The sequence below is a fragment of the Aptenodytes patagonicus genome, chromosome 5 (genome assembly GCF_965638725.1).
Source record: "Aptenodytes patagonicus chromosome 5, bAptPat1.pri.cur, whole genome shotgun sequence".
Classification (NCBI taxonomy): Eukaryota; Metazoa; Chordata; class Aves; order Sphenisciformes; family Spheniscidae; genus Aptenodytes; species Aptenodytes patagonicus.
In genome coordinates this window covers 29420813-29436017 of record NC_134953.1, presented here as the reverse complement: position 1 = coordinate 29436017, position 15205 = coordinate 29420813, and the positions used below count along the sequence as shown (strand labels likewise).

Below are 15205 nucleotides of genomic sequence, written 5' to 3'. Positions count from 1 at the left end.
GCCCCGCCCCGCTCCGGCGGCGGGCGAATCCCGGCGGGTCACCGGCCGGAGAACCGCCGCGGGCTGGCTCGGCTCGCCCCCGCCGCCGGGACCCCGCGGGCGGCAGCCGGCCGTTTCCCCCAGCGCCCCCTCCACCCCCAGCGCTGCCCGGGGAGGGGAGAGGGGCTTTACCTCGCCGCCGCCGCCGGGAGCCGTCCCTCAGGCACACGCTCGGCGCTGGAAGCCGCCTGCGCCCCGCGCCGCCCCCCCCCCCCCCGGCCCGCTGGCTGCGGCGTCCTCTCCCCGCTCAGGACATGGTCTCTCCCAAGGCGGCGGGCTGCCGCGGCCGCGGGCGCTCCCACTCGGCGCGGCGGGGGAGCCTCTCGCCCCGCTCCCCGGGCTCCTCTAATGGCGCCGGCTGGAGCGGCCCAAAGCAAAATAAACCCCCATACGGCCAGGAGCCCGCACGTCAGCCCTGCCTGCCGCCCTGCCTGCCGCCCATTGGCGGAGCCTGCGCCTTCCCCTCCGCCAATCGGCGCGCGCCTCTTTGGGAAGAACGGGTGATGTCATCCCTGCCGCTGGGGCGCCTCGCTGTGGGGGTGCTGGGCTTCGCCCCGCCCCGCCGGGCGCCCCGGGGAGCCCCGCCCCCTCCCGGCCCCGCGCCTCAGGCCGGGCGGGCGCCCCGCGGCCGCTCAGCGCCGGGTCCCTCCGGGGGACCCTCTCCCGTCCCCGCCCACGGCCCCCCAGGGTTCCCCCCCCGCGGCTGCTCCCCCGCAGCCTTTCCCTCACACACCGCCCGGTCCCCTCGGGGCCACCCGGCACCCCAACGGCCTCCCCGCCTCGGCTGCCCCTCGCCCCTGCCAGGGCCCTCCCTGAGGCAAACCTGTGCAGGGAACCACCTCGGTCAACAGCGTCGGGGAGTAATGCGCAGACTGCATCAGAAGTGGAAACGAGACCGTCCGCTTGGCTTGACATCCACGGTCGTAGGTGGTATACCGACATAAATTTTCCTACAGAAATAATCCCTCATAGAAACCCCTTGCGATGGCTCGTGGCCAGACAGCAGCCGTCAAAAAGACCACTTCTGTGGCAACTGATCCTTCCAGTGTCCTGACGGGAAACATCTCCTGCAAATGATAAAGAGAAAAATCGTGATGGAGAGTCTCATGCCCAGGCTGTACAGCCCCCAGCCTTTCGTAGATTGTCAGTAATTCCTTCAGCTCTTCCATAGCAAAATACTTCCCTGAGCGCTGCTAAGAAAGAAACTATCAAGATTTCTTCTACATGTCGATTCCAGACGTTCCTAAGTCAGCACGCTGAGTGTGTGGGGTTGGAGTTCGGGATGTTCACCCTGGCCCGAAGGACTCTTCAGCCAAGTAGCGCTCATGCAGTGCAAAGCCCATTCCTCTTCTGGGGGGAAAAGGCCGGGTAACAACTGCGCCGCCAGCCCTTGGGTTCAGTTCTCGTGCTGGCTATGCAATCATTTTTTTTGCTTTCTGCTCAAAAATTGCGAGTCTGCATCTTCCTTAAGCTGCTCTTGTAGGCTTACTGACAGAAAAAGCGTATTTGCCCACATCCTTGCTCTTCCCTCATGGGTCTTACATCATTTGATACCTGACAATAAAAAGTTCCTACTTTTTATTTCAGGCTTTCTCAGATGTTCTAGCACTTTTTATTTCCATGGTTTCATTCCCTGTTCCCAGCCGAGGCAATAGAGGGGACTCTGTTAGCTAATGCCTCCGGCTAGGGGTTGCATTGGGAAACTCGTCCTCTTCCGACCAGCTGGATCCGTCCCTTCTCGCTCAATCAATATAAAAGAAAAGCACCCGAGATGTTCAAGCAGAGCAGTGATGCCTTGTGCTAGAGAAAATCCCTTTGTCCAGCAGACAACTAGAACTGGAGTCAGGACAAGTAAAATGTAATTACTTATGGAGACTGAAATAGAAATTTGTCTCCGTTTGCAATTAAATTACTTCCCTATAAACATCAGAAACTGTTGGTGGGGAGGGTAATGTGATTTGTCTCTCCCAGACTAGTTATTTGCTAAATTTTCTTTCTGACTCCACTGAACAAGTTGGGCCCTTGTCTGCGTTTTGGGAAACATACCAACAATTACGTGTATTTAGCTATAGAAAAGATGGGGACAACTGTATTTTCTTTCACACACCCACATAGAAGATCCAGGTGAACTTGGGTAAGTCATGTAAAAGAAATATTCCTTATCTTAAGGAATCGTGCCATCTCTGTGCTTAGAAATAATTCAGAAAATGTGTCCTTTGCTCTTGGCATCAAGGCAAGATGATGGAAGAGCTGTCATGTAAGTGAACAAGTAGCGGGGTAAATCCTAAATGCTGCTACAACTGTACAACAATGGGAAATTTCCAGAAATAATTGTTATAGATTAGACTGCAAAAAAAGGTATGAAAATAAAAGGAATATATAATTTGGGGGAAAACATCACTTCAAATTCTTCCAGAATATTTCCTAAACCTGTCAGAAAACCATTTGATGATCATGGAAACATTTTAAACAAAACACAGTGCACTGCAGCACATTAGGAGCATGTAATGTACTTTTACAACATAGAAAAGAGCTTTAATGAAGCTAGACTCGTATCTCTTCAAAGAGTTTTGTTGCATAGGTAAGAAAAAGTAATGGCCAACTAAAAAAAAAAGATAGTCAAAGAATTCTAGAGACAGGTGATGTTCATATCCGCATAGTTGTTCAGCAGAACAGAAGCATTCCAAGTAATGAAACGGGTACCTGTACAGTATATGAAGGCAAACACGTGGTAAAATTGAATTTGAAAGTGGTTACCCGAGCTGTTAGTTTCAAAAGCGAATCCTGGCTGTCTCTCCAAATTACGGGACATTTTTAATGTTGGCGATATTATTCCTAAAGCCGTGTCTTTGGCTTTATCTCAAAAAACTGCTGGCATCTCTCTCCAGGTTTACCTTGCAGGAGTTTGCCATTTGTTCTAGACTTAAACAATAAAATACAATAGGAATGACCTTTCAGCAGTTTAGAACATTGATATTTACACGTACATTTTACCCAATACTAGCTTTCAGACTTCTAATTTGGAGAGAAATCAAAATCTACATGACTTGATAACCCAGTTCTCAATAGATTTGGTATTTGATCATCTTTTTCTTTTTTAAATGTCAGAAAGATAATTCTATTTTTGTCAGAGGTGGCAGAAGTTGTATGTAAGTACTAATTTCCTATATTCCACCCCAAATTTTAATTTTATTCCACCAGTTTAAGGACAAATTTTAACTCCCTAGTAAGGAATTTGAACAGTCATACTCATTTGACAGCTTAATATGTTATTTTGGGAACTTTGCGGAGCTGAATTCACTCATGCCTTGGAGATTATATGCCTTCACTAGCTGGGTATGCAACTGCCCTCTGTAACTCAGAATAAACCCATAGCAAAACTATGCACCTTCATTCACATCTAAAAATATACTTTGCACACATATGTCTTCCAGCTTTCTTCTTTCCCCCACTTCTCAAACATCATAAATCCCTGTTCCTCTAACGCCCGCTGCTTTCTCCCCACCTTGCTCAGCCATCCTAGGTTTCTCCGATCTCCTTTCTTTCCTTCCGGTTCCTCTAGAACAAGAAAGAGCTGCTCAGGAAAGAACTGATAGTAAATTTCCTTGTCAGAACTCAGAGATTCGATGAAATCCGAAAGGCGCACACAAGTCATGCAATTTTGCAGAAATATCGGTGGAACCCAGCTCGGAAACCCACCTGGTTCCTCCCCTTGTCAGCCTGGAGCTGCACCACCGGCACTTGTGCAGCAGCCAGTAGCACAGACTGCCTGAAGCAGGAACCCTTTGTGCCTCCGAGGTGCGAGCCTTGCTGGCAGCCAGCGAGGCAGATGGCTGGGAAGTTCCCTTCCTTTTCTGCAAAGAATTTGTAAATTTGGGATTTTTTCAGAATAACCCAGAACTGAAAATTGCCGCTATCTCCTATTAAACAAGAGCACTTTGCACCACACTGCCTTACGAGACGCCCTATTTCTTCTGTCCTGATGCTCACTGTTAGTAAAAGGTTTCTTCCCTCGACCCTCCCTGATGTTTCTGTTCTGATTCACTCTGCTTATAACCGAGTGAATGATACCAAAAGCTATAATTAGAAAGAAAGCGTCGAAACATTTCACAGTAGCATATTTCTAGATGTTGCCTACAATATCTGGGGGACCCAGTGAAGCAAAATTGTGCTTCAGGTAAGCAAAAAGACAAATACCAAATTATTTTACGCTGGCATGGAGTGGTTTTGTGCTGCAGCAGAATTGCCTCAGCCTGAGTCCAAAGATTACATCTAGTTAGCGATGTGTTAGTGCAGATCTCGCTCTTACGTAATTCTCTTTACCCTGGTAACTACTCGCTCTCAGGCAGAGCGCTGGCTCCCATTAGGCAATTCATCCTCGGCTTATCCAGGAGCAGAGATGTACATGCTCACCAGATGGTTATTTCTCACTAGCTGAACTTTCAATATGCAGAACTCCCTACTCACGCCGGCTCCTCAAATCCTGCTCTTGCCGTTGCTTTATTCAGTGTTTTCAGGCTTTTTGTGATCAAGGAAGACTTGCAACTGAACTGAAACACTTAGATAAAGGGTGAAGAATAGAAATGCACAAAAATCCAAAGAAAGCACAGTTTTTGAAGCTATTGAGAACAGGATATTTTAAATGGTTGACTGATTTGTTACCATTTTTCCATCTTCTCTCTGAGTCAGCCTCAGCCTTCGCACCCAGTAAATCTCATACTTGTGGCTCTTTTTCCCATTTTAGTTTGAAACATAAAAATACTTAACTATAGCTAGATCACTATCCCCCCTATCCAGATGAGGATGAAGTCAGAGAAGGCATAATGCTGTTGGATGTTGTTGCAGGCTGCCTCCCTGAGACCTGTAAGTGAGCTTCAAATATTTGCAGCTGACCTCTGGGCAGGGAAGGAAGGCAGGGTCCTTCACTGTCATTACCGCACGCTCCCAGTCGTGATAGGAGTGTTGCTGCCCTTGCACTAGCCCTGGCCTGGTCTCATGGCTGCATCCAGTGGGAAACAGCTTTGTTAATTCTACCCATTCTGTTGGCTCAGTTTTTAGCTGTTTCTCAAAAAAAAAATCCTTCGGAAAATATTTTCAGGGTCACAGGTTTTCTTCTGACTTCCCCAGGGGCTTTGCGCTAAGAAGGGATGTCATGCACATATATCAAACCCTTCTTCTTTTGGTCTTTTTTACTAGAAGAAAAGTGAGAGTTTATTCCATACCCTGAGCCACCAAACACATCGGCACAAGGGGCAGGGAAAGGGCAACCAAAGAGGAAAGTGATCCTTTCTGCCTTGCTGTCTGTACCCCAGGAAGAGATAGCCACCTTCTCCCAGAGAGCTGTCAGAGGTAGGAGCAGCTCACATTGGACAGCGAAACGCTCGCCCACGCGTTCCTCCTCTTTTTCAGCTATGGGGCTGCCCTACTGCAAAAGCACCGTGGCTCTCCATGGGGCCAGCAGTAGGCACCTTGCACCTCTCCAGGTGGTGTATGCCCAGCAGAGGTGGTGGCTGTGTGTGTGATTGTTTTAGGGACAAAATAGCTAGGAAAGATAGACAATAAACATATAGCTATACATATGTATATATACATATATATACATAGTTAGGAAAAACTGTGCAGAAATATGACAAAAGTATGTACTGTTCTCTCCTCAATCACTTTGAAATGTATTTCAATAGCAAAAAGAAAAAGGTTAAAAGTGGGGAGCACTTGTATTGAAAGCTTCAACATGCACCATATTTTTCTTGCTTTCTCTCTGGTTCCACAGGGAGCAGAGGAAGGGGGTGAAGGAGTAAATCCATCGTGGTAGGGCTTTCCAGCTGAAGGGTTTGAGCCACATGATCAGGGAATCTTAGAAACTTTCCTCAGTTGGGCAGATGCTCAGGAGGTGAAGGAGTCCATGCTGGATGGCCAACAGAAGAGCAACACACGGAGGAAAATGGGAAACTGGGAGGCAATGGGGTGGCTGTAGTCCAGCGTGCTCATTCAGCATGGTTCTGGAGACTCCAGGAGGCTGCAGGATCTGCCTGTCCCAGATGGTGAGCACAGTGTGGCTGCTGCCGCTGCTCAAAGCATGCATCAGCAGGTTTGTCACAGGAAAAGAATGCGGGGGGAGGACAAAGAGAAGAGGAGAAAAAGAGGGAGAGAATTAAGGAAAATGTGAAACGGCGTATTAAAAACAAAGGGAAAAGAAAAATAAAACAGGAAAACGCAAAGAGCTCTTTGAATGCACCCTTAAAGAAAGTCATGAGGGAGGACAATAACAAGTAACAATGCAACTATAAAAGGAAGCAGCAGCCTGAGTCCCTTTAGGGGCATGTGAGACATTTGTGGGGACTTGAGACAAAAATCCATGAGAAAAATGGACTGAAAGCTATAAACTAATTGCTGTATAGAAATGTCAGGCCAAAAGAGGCTGGATTCCTCTGTGCAATGGCCAGCATCTCTCTCATCCTCAACAATGACAGATTTAACTACTACCAAACACCGGGACCCCTCCAAAATGCTCCTGCCAGCAGAAAAAGAAGTGTTGACAGAATTGTGGGGTGAGCGTAGCACTGACTCCTCCAATGCTGCTAACTGAGGCTAGATAAAAATACCACATTATACAACCATTGGTTTTGATGCCTAGGTAGCTCCCTCCTCTGGTACTGGCTTTTGTGAGCCCCACCAATGGCATCACCCCTCCCCAAACATCGTATAAAAGTCATAGATGCTAAACTCAGTGGCCGTAGGTTTGGCTGTGAAGCTGAGAGGCAAGAACTCATGCATTTTTCTGCTTTAGGTGAGCACACCACTTTTCCTATGTAGCAAGGCAGTATTATCAGGCGGCATTAATATGCCCCAAATCCGAGCCAAAGTTAGCAGCCATTAGTGGTCGGCAAAAGTGAAAAGGGAATTTATTGTAAAAGGCTATCTGGGAGCGTACGAGGCAACAGAGGAGGGATGTTCTGTGTTCGGCTTACAGAACACAGTACATCATGCCGAGCGTAATCAGTGCCAGCTAATCAGATTATTTGATGAGCCAGAGGGAGCAAAATCTATCTTCGAGTTGACGTAATCCACCAATACACTGCTTAAGGATTCTGGATATGTTCATTGCATGTCTCGGAAGCCTTCCCCTTATCTATTCATTGAGACTTATCCTTTTTATGAGCAAATCTAGGATTAAACACATACGGTTCAAATAAAAACTGGAAAACAAAACAGATAAGAGTGAGACTTCACGGAAGCGTAGCTAACGGAGCGCTGCCAGTTGCCACACTACTGGTTTAGCAAGGTAGTGAAAGAATATCAGTGACACCAGGGATAGTTTAATGCTATTAGTGGAGACCTTGTAAGGATGGTAACTGATGAAGCTAAGCAATACAAGAGTCTGGAATTAAAATATGGAAAGGATGATTTTCTGGAAAGTCCTGAATTTTGGAAGAGAATAGATTTTTATTTTAATTCAGGCCTAGCCTGAGCCATGAATTCTTATTACTTTCATACTGTTGCTTATTTTAGAGATATGTTCTGCATAAAATCTATACCTTCTCCCAGCATTTCTCTCCACAAATAGGCAGTTTCAACAACTGGATAAAAAGTAGCTTTCAATCTTATTCCTACTTTTAATCTTACAGAAAGCCATTTAGTAGGAGACCTCATAATGCTATGCCTTATTTACAGATACAATGAAGGGAAAATAAATCAGAGAAACAGAAAAATAAATCATTTTCAAACCAGATTACTTTCCTGGAAGAACAGTTCTTTGATTGCTTTTATTCCTAACTTTAAAAGAAAAGAATTTAGTAATTAAACATTGAGCAACTATTGTTTACTTGTATCAGGCATCACAGAAACTGCTGTGCCTTCCTTTTTTGTACGTTATGCTAAAATGATGGGTAGAAACAGAATAAAATAATTGCACTAGAACGTTGTCTAGGATCACTGTCTCCCTCCCACTGCACAAAGAAATGCTGAAGCAAAGCTAAGACATTTATCGAGCAGCAGGAGCTCATTAGCTTGTTGTCAGTACTCTCTCCCATTGATAGCTCTTATGTGGCTATCTAGTAGGTAAGCAGCATTATAAATAGTCTTTTTGTAGCACACATTTCTGCTTTCATATAAAAAATATGTTTGTTGTCTCCCAAATAATCCTTGCCACCTGAGAAATACAGATCTTGTGATTCAGGAATGCGTTGCTTCAGTATTCCAACCACATGTCTCAACTGCATGTGAGTTTGTCTTGCCTCAGCTCTTTGAAAAAAGGCTTCAACAGCCTCCGCTTCCGTAAGACAGTCAGCTCTGGAACTGCCCATGTCCAGGGACAGTTTTAAATTTACAGGGCTTTAAGACAAAAGGACAATTTAGAGTATATATTGGGATTGTATACAGCTGAAATTACTTAAATATTACAGCAAGTTAGATCTTCTGTAGAGGCCAGAGTAAGGACTAAGTATTAGAGAATTCAGAAGTATATTTAACTGAGGGGTAAACTCCTGTCTCAACGATTGATGTCATAAGCTAGTCAGATCCATATGTAATCATTTGTCTGTACACCTCATTACTGGCCAAGAAAAACAGAAGCAGAGAGGGCGAGCCATTGACTTACGTTTGCCCAATACAATTCAGGTTAATCAATAAAACCAATTTTACAAAATTATGCAAAATGTTGAGCTCCCGCTGAAATAACTGGAAATTGGTGAAGCTGTTCGGTCTCACGAAGGTCACATTCCTCCGCTGCAGATTGAACCTTTACAAACATTGAAATCCTTGAGCGGGGGGATTCACATGCTTCTCCTCTTGGACACTGTACTGCTTTTCTTGCAATGCCAGGGTTTTCATGTAGCCCAGTTTCCCCAAGACTTCCCACCACACATCTCTCTGTCAAGACAACTCCTACAGTCAAGGGGCCTGGGCAAACACCCAAGGTCCAGTGAGAAAGTTCAGATTTGGACCTTTGCCCACAAGCCATATTTGATCAGTATAGAAAAATCACATTACACTGAGTATATTAGTAATATTTATTACACAACTGATGTAGATAGAATCCAGGCTACACATGTCAGAAGCAGAAGGCGGCTGTTCAGATGAATGGGGCTGATTACTTGCATCAAATTAGGAAGTTTATTTCTCAAATGGAGAAAAAATCTGTTTGGATTAGTTCTTTCCTACCACTCTGCGGAAGAAACAGAAGTTCTGCCATTTCATTTTGGTGCTGTTTCTCTTATCTTGCCATCCTGGCTTTGAATTTCCCACTTTCTTATCCCAAGTATACTTCTTGCCCAGATAGCTTAGTCTTCAAGAGGTTTCACGTTGTTTTCAGGCACTCAGTGAAGAGGTCAAGTGGAGCTGGTCTTCCCTCAGAGCACACATCTCTGAAGCTGAACCGTATTCATTTCTTGGCTGTCTTCCTCTCGTATCAGAGAATATTCCAAATAGGGTCTCACTCGTGTATTGCTCAGAATCAAAATAGCTTCATCTTATTTAAGTTTGATAACCCCTTGAGAAAAGTTCCTTGGACTTTGACTTCCCTTTAGAGCTGTTGACTGCCTCGGCATACGGTCCTGTTAGATCTTCTCAGTTAAACACTATTAAATCACAGTTCTGTCAACTCTCAGTATTTTAATGTTTTTCTTGGAATATTTGCTTTCTGTCCTAGACCTTCTGCCTCTAGAGTCAAGTGATTAAGTTAGACTCTGAGATTTTATTTTCAAAGTAGAATTCTAATCCTCAAGGCAGTGAAGAAAAGCATAAAATATGAACTAAATATAACCTCAGTGCAATCTGAAGGTTCAGAAACTAGAAGTCAAGACAAAAAAAGAACCACAAATACTCATTCCTAAAACTCATTATTTAAAAATATATTTCAAATGTTTTTTGAGAATGACAAACCGGTTAATTTTTTCCCAATGTTTTTGACTGCCAGTTCCACAATGCAGAAGACTTTTCTTTTTTTGCCAGTGCTGGACCAATATCCCAGCTTAGTACAGAGGAATAAGTAGATTTGCTCTCACCAAGAGGCCACTCAGGCTGAGGTCCTTATATCTAGTAGTAATCACGGTCTTCCTAAAACATGCCAGGAAAAAATAAAGGATATTAGCATCTATGTTCTGGGTTACATTTTGGGTAGATACACTCTGTTTATCTAATTTTCTCATATAGCAGAATACCTACGTATTCCTTTTCTTTCAGTACCATCAGTCGTTGCATTTGGACTGCATGGCTGCAGTAGTCCATCCCAGAGATGACTGTGCCATAGAATCATAGAATCATTAAGGCTGGAAAAGACCTCTAAGATCATTGAGTCCAACCGTCAACCCAACACCATGCCCACTAAACCATGTCCCTAAGCGCCTCATCTATATGTCTTTTAAATACTTCCAGGGATGGTGACTCAACCACTTCCCTGGGCAGCCTGTTCTAATGTTTAACCACTCTTTCAGTAAAGAAATTTTTTTTCTTTATTGTAGCTCTGGCTACAATAATTTCTTTGTACTTGCAGGCATCGTCTACAGTTTTACACAGCTTTGGTGTTAAAAGTGTATCAGATAATGTCATGGAATCATAGAATGATTTGGTAGGAAGGGACTTCCAGAGGTTTTCTGCCTCACCCCCTGCTCAAAACAAGGACAACTTTAAAGTTAGATCCAGCTTGAAAGTCAGATCATGTTGCTCAGGGCCTTGTACAGTTGAGTCTGAATCCCTCCAGGGATGGAGATCCCACAGCTTCTCTGAGCCCTGTTCCAGGGTCTGACTGACACTGAATTTTTTTTTCTAATATGTAGTCTAAGTTTGCACTAGTTGTCTCCAAAACATGTTCACTCTGCCTCTTTTCAGTGTTGTAAGCCTATATGAAGTTTGATTTAGTTGTTTTCCATTGAGAGATAATGTGACTAGAGATCATGAAGCCCCAAGTTTGCTGAGGCTGCATGAAATAAAAGAGATTCTAGGTTAGAAACACAAGCCATTAACCTAGAACACCAAGAAAAGCTTTGGCTTCTTTTTCTTCCAGTCTAATACTGGAGGGGCCATGACAAAAATCATAATTTAATTTATATTTATCATGCAAGTTTATAACTAGAACTGGTTAAAGGCCATTATTTCTTTTCTGCTTGAATTTTCAAAGTTCTAAAATACTTAATTCTACAAAAGAAAAAATATTGAAAACTTGCCAGAAGAAGAACAATGTTATTTAAAACAAAAAATGAAATGATCACAGCAATTTGGGGCTTTTGTAATTTATCCAGGAACTCTGAGACTTGCTCTCCAAAGCTCTGTGTGATCTCCTAAGTTAGGTCTCCAGTGTCCAAGCCCAGGAGCCCAGCGTGGCTGGTCCAGAGATGGACTCTGAAGTGATGGGGACACCTCGTCACAACATGGGGCTCCTCAGAGATAGACTCTGTCAAGTCCAAGCTGCCTCCTAGTCCTCCTGGCAAACTGGCAGGGAGTTGACTGGAGCACTTGTTAGCGTAGCTCAAAAATGTGCTGAAACTCATTAGCTTGTGCAAAACAGTTTGGTTTCAACAAACTGCCATTTACCACAACATCTGCATTTTTGGAAACTGTCTAGCGAGCGATATTTCCCATCTAAGAGGAAGTATTTTGCTTATCATCTAGCAGCCATCTCTCCAACAGCCATTTACCTACGAGCTGTTCTGAGATGCACTATCTTCTAAATGCAAGGAGAAAGCAACATATGCAGCTTGCCACACTTGAAAACGTCTTTGTACATTTCACTGCATCTAAACTAGGCTAAACAAGTTACATCCTAGGCACACTGACCCCTTGGGGGAATACGAACAGTCTAGTTCAGACTACAGTCACATTATGAAGACCTAATTTAGTCCTGATGTTTTGAGATACACATGCAAGCTGGTTTTTACAAGGTCACCCCCAGCAGAGACAAGAAATTCTTTACTATTAGCATGAAGACCTTCAGTTTTGAAAAATGCTCTTGCCTTTCATCATCATCTGCATGCTATTTTTTTCCATCTTACTTACATTAAATGATCGGTAGAAGAGGCTGTAATTTATGCAGCACTCCAGACAGCTATCTCAGGGGTTACGTGTAATGCAACCACCTTCATTTTAAATGCTATTTTTAAATAAATGGTCTCAAAAACACTGTATAGTTTTAAAACTGAAAAGACAACGGAGGCTACCTGGTATGGATGAAAAACTGAACTGCGTTTGGTAGCAAATTAAAGCGTTCAGCCACAAAAACAATGACTAAGAAGAGATGAAGGAAAAAAAACAGTAAAAGAATGTTGAAGTAAGGCATTTTGATATTTAGGCACATTTTCTCCCTCTCCTTATGTAGAATATTTTTAAAAGGTGAGTCCTGATCCTATGTAATTGTCCTTAAGAGTTAATACCAAACACTTACACAGGAAAATGATTTAGATCTGCCAGTCACTAATGACCCTTCCTTGTGGTACCCATTTCCTTGGGTGCTCTGTTTTTCTCCATCACCGTGACAACACTTCCCACACCACAGGAAATATTTAGCTCACATCTTCCTGTAGAGTAGCAATTTCCCCATCTTCATAACTCAAGCCTTCCTCATCCAGCAGCTGCAGTATCTGCTTGAATTGTTGAGTATTTATTTTGTGGTTTTTTTTTTTTAAGTCCTGATCAAATTAGTTTGACGGAAAGATACCTACAGCATTCTAAAGAACAGCTGTTCTTTACAAATCAACCCCAGGAAATATTTTGTCTGTTTATACTATGAATTGGCAGAACATAGGCTTCTGTATCCTGAAATATTCTATCATCTCCCATTAAACAAATAGGGAACTGAATCTCCGTTCCTAGCTACGGATCACAAACGTAAGCGGGAGGAAAGTAAACATCCAGTTTAGCTTTCACCTCAGTGCGTTTGGTGAGATCTGTATCACATTATCTGGTTCCAGTTCATCTAAAGTTTCTCAACAATATCCTTAGGAAAACAAGTGAGTACATCGTGGGTTTTTTTCATTTACTGGACTGTCTCCGCAGTGCTCACATCCTTCTTAGCTAAACTGATACATGCTAGATGGATAAAGATGTCTATAAAAAAGGAATTATTTTCTAACCTTTGCCTGGCCAGGGGCCAAAGAAAGCTGTGTGATGTTTAATCTTAAATTTGCACAGCGTAGCATGAAAAAGAAATGTACAGTGGAACTCTGAGGGGCTCAGTCAGCCACTCCTCAGTCTGTTTTTCAATGCTAAGTTACATGGAAATCTTCCCCTTCAGTTTAAAAAAAAAAAATTAAAAAATGTGTTTTATTTTAGCACAGTGACATTGGTGGCTGTGGGTTTTGGCTTCTGATGATTTTTTTCCTGTAGGATTTCTAATGGCAGCAAGCATTCCTGAATCCTGCATTCATCATGCTTCTGCTAGCTGCAGGCAGAGCAGTAAGGACGGGGCCTGCGATCCTGTGTCAATCTGGTAATAAACAGTAATAATAGACTCTAAGCTGTCATAAGAGGATATGACCAATCCTTGTTTGGGTAATGGAGAATTCAGCCACGTCTGATGACTGTCAGCTGAGATGATCTCAGAGGGAAGGGAATCTGCCCACAACAAATAGCTTGTTGCCTGCCCACAAATACGATTTACCCCTCCACGGCGATGTTCCTGGCTTCTCCCCCTCCAGCATCCTTTCTGCACTGTTCTCACCATGCACAAGGGTTTACATTAGCCAGCGTGATCCTTGCAGGGGCAACCTCAGCTCTCTCCTGTTCTGGAACAGGTGGTCAGAACTGGATGAATTTTATTTTGTCCTAAATGTGATGTAAGCTGTGTTCTCACTATACTACAGCTTGTGGGTGGGGGGAGAATTTTAACCCCTGCAAGATTTCCCACCCTTAGGGATTCCCCATGCCCACATGTGGACTGCAACAGGCTTTGTACAAGCAATGGGCCTTCTGCAAGACTTTGCATTTTGGGGGAGCAGTGGTGCCCTAGGACCAGGCTGAGCTCTTTCCCTGAGTAGCAGGGCAAGCAGCTTCCCCGTTTTTGTTTAGGAAGTCACACTAATTACAGAGCTATTGTCTTCTTCATTTAAGCAAACAGCATTAATCCCAATGCTATTAAAATCTCAACGTTTCCAGCTTTCCTCAGGAACAGTGAGTGAAGAATGGCTATTCATGGAGCAAGCTCACACTCACGCTGCTCGTGTGGCGACATTGGACGAGTGGCAAACACTGCACAGTCACTGTAAATTCATATTTTGATGGTCTCTTTACCTAGGAGCCAGGCCAGAGCAGCCTGGAACAGGATCTGTGCTCCTGCTTCCTACTGTGACAAAGAAGGTGCCACAGGAGGGCAAAAGGAAAGTGAGTCATTCCTGTGATCATTAATTAATTAATGCCCTGCTGCTCCTCCAGGCAGGCCAAACAGATTACACATGGCAAAATTGACATAAACAAGTAGAAAATTCTGCTCATAAAGGAACTTGGGAAGGTGTTCAGTCCCCAACCTGCCGGAGCCCCAGACAGCAATCCAGTCTGCTCCCTTTTCAGGATGCTCTTAGGTGCTTGGATCCATTAGGCTTCTCCCTAATGAAGGTGGGGTTCCCAGATTAGAGGGTGCTCAGAAATTACTCTCCCTGGTGAGACAAACACTTCTGTCTCCAACCTGGATGGGTGAAGCTTTAGGGTCTGACTAAACCACAGCCAGGGCCACCATTTCCCAGGGGGTACTCTTGTTTCCTGGCAAAAGGCAGACATCTCTACCGCCAGCACCGACACTAGGAGTTAATGGCAATCACTGCATTGCCACCTCCAGGTTTCTGAGGTGCCAACCTCCATGTCCTGTGCCAGCAGAGAAGTGGGTGAATTGGGTGGATGGCATCACTGCCGTCATGGTCAGGAGTCTTCAAGTTTACTGAGACCATCCTGAATGGGGAAGACGGGAGCCTCCACTCTGCCTCACCTCCCTGCGCTCAGAGAACTGTGTATCTTTAAAACTATTCCAGACATACACAGGTGCACTTTGTAAGAAAGCCACTAGTAAAAGCCAAATCTCATCTGGATTTGTGCACTCTCTTATCTCTTAGCGTTCCTTGCCTTGGACAGCAAAAGCAGCTGCCTGCCAGAATACAGCCTTCCCTGGTGTCCCCTCTGCACCCCATCCCAGAGCCATCCCAGAGAAAAAGCTCACCAGAAAAGGCAGTATTACTACAAAAAAAGAGAT

General features: G+C 44.4%; 1 protein-coding gene across 2 annotated transcripts in view; it reads right to left on the bottom strand.

Annotated features, from left to right (window-relative positions):
* Nucleotides 1–235, bottom strand: part of ZRANB1 (zinc finger RANBP2-type containing 1) — a 45565-nt gene extending 45330 nt beyond the window's left edge. For both annotated transcript variants that reach the window (XM_076339212.1, XM_076339211.1), the window contains exon 1: nt 172–235. The gene's annotated coding sequence lies outside the window, so the exon portion shown is untranslated. The remainder of the gene's footprint in view (nt 1–171) is intronic.
* Between the last annotated feature and the right edge of the window lie 14970 nt (nt 236–15205).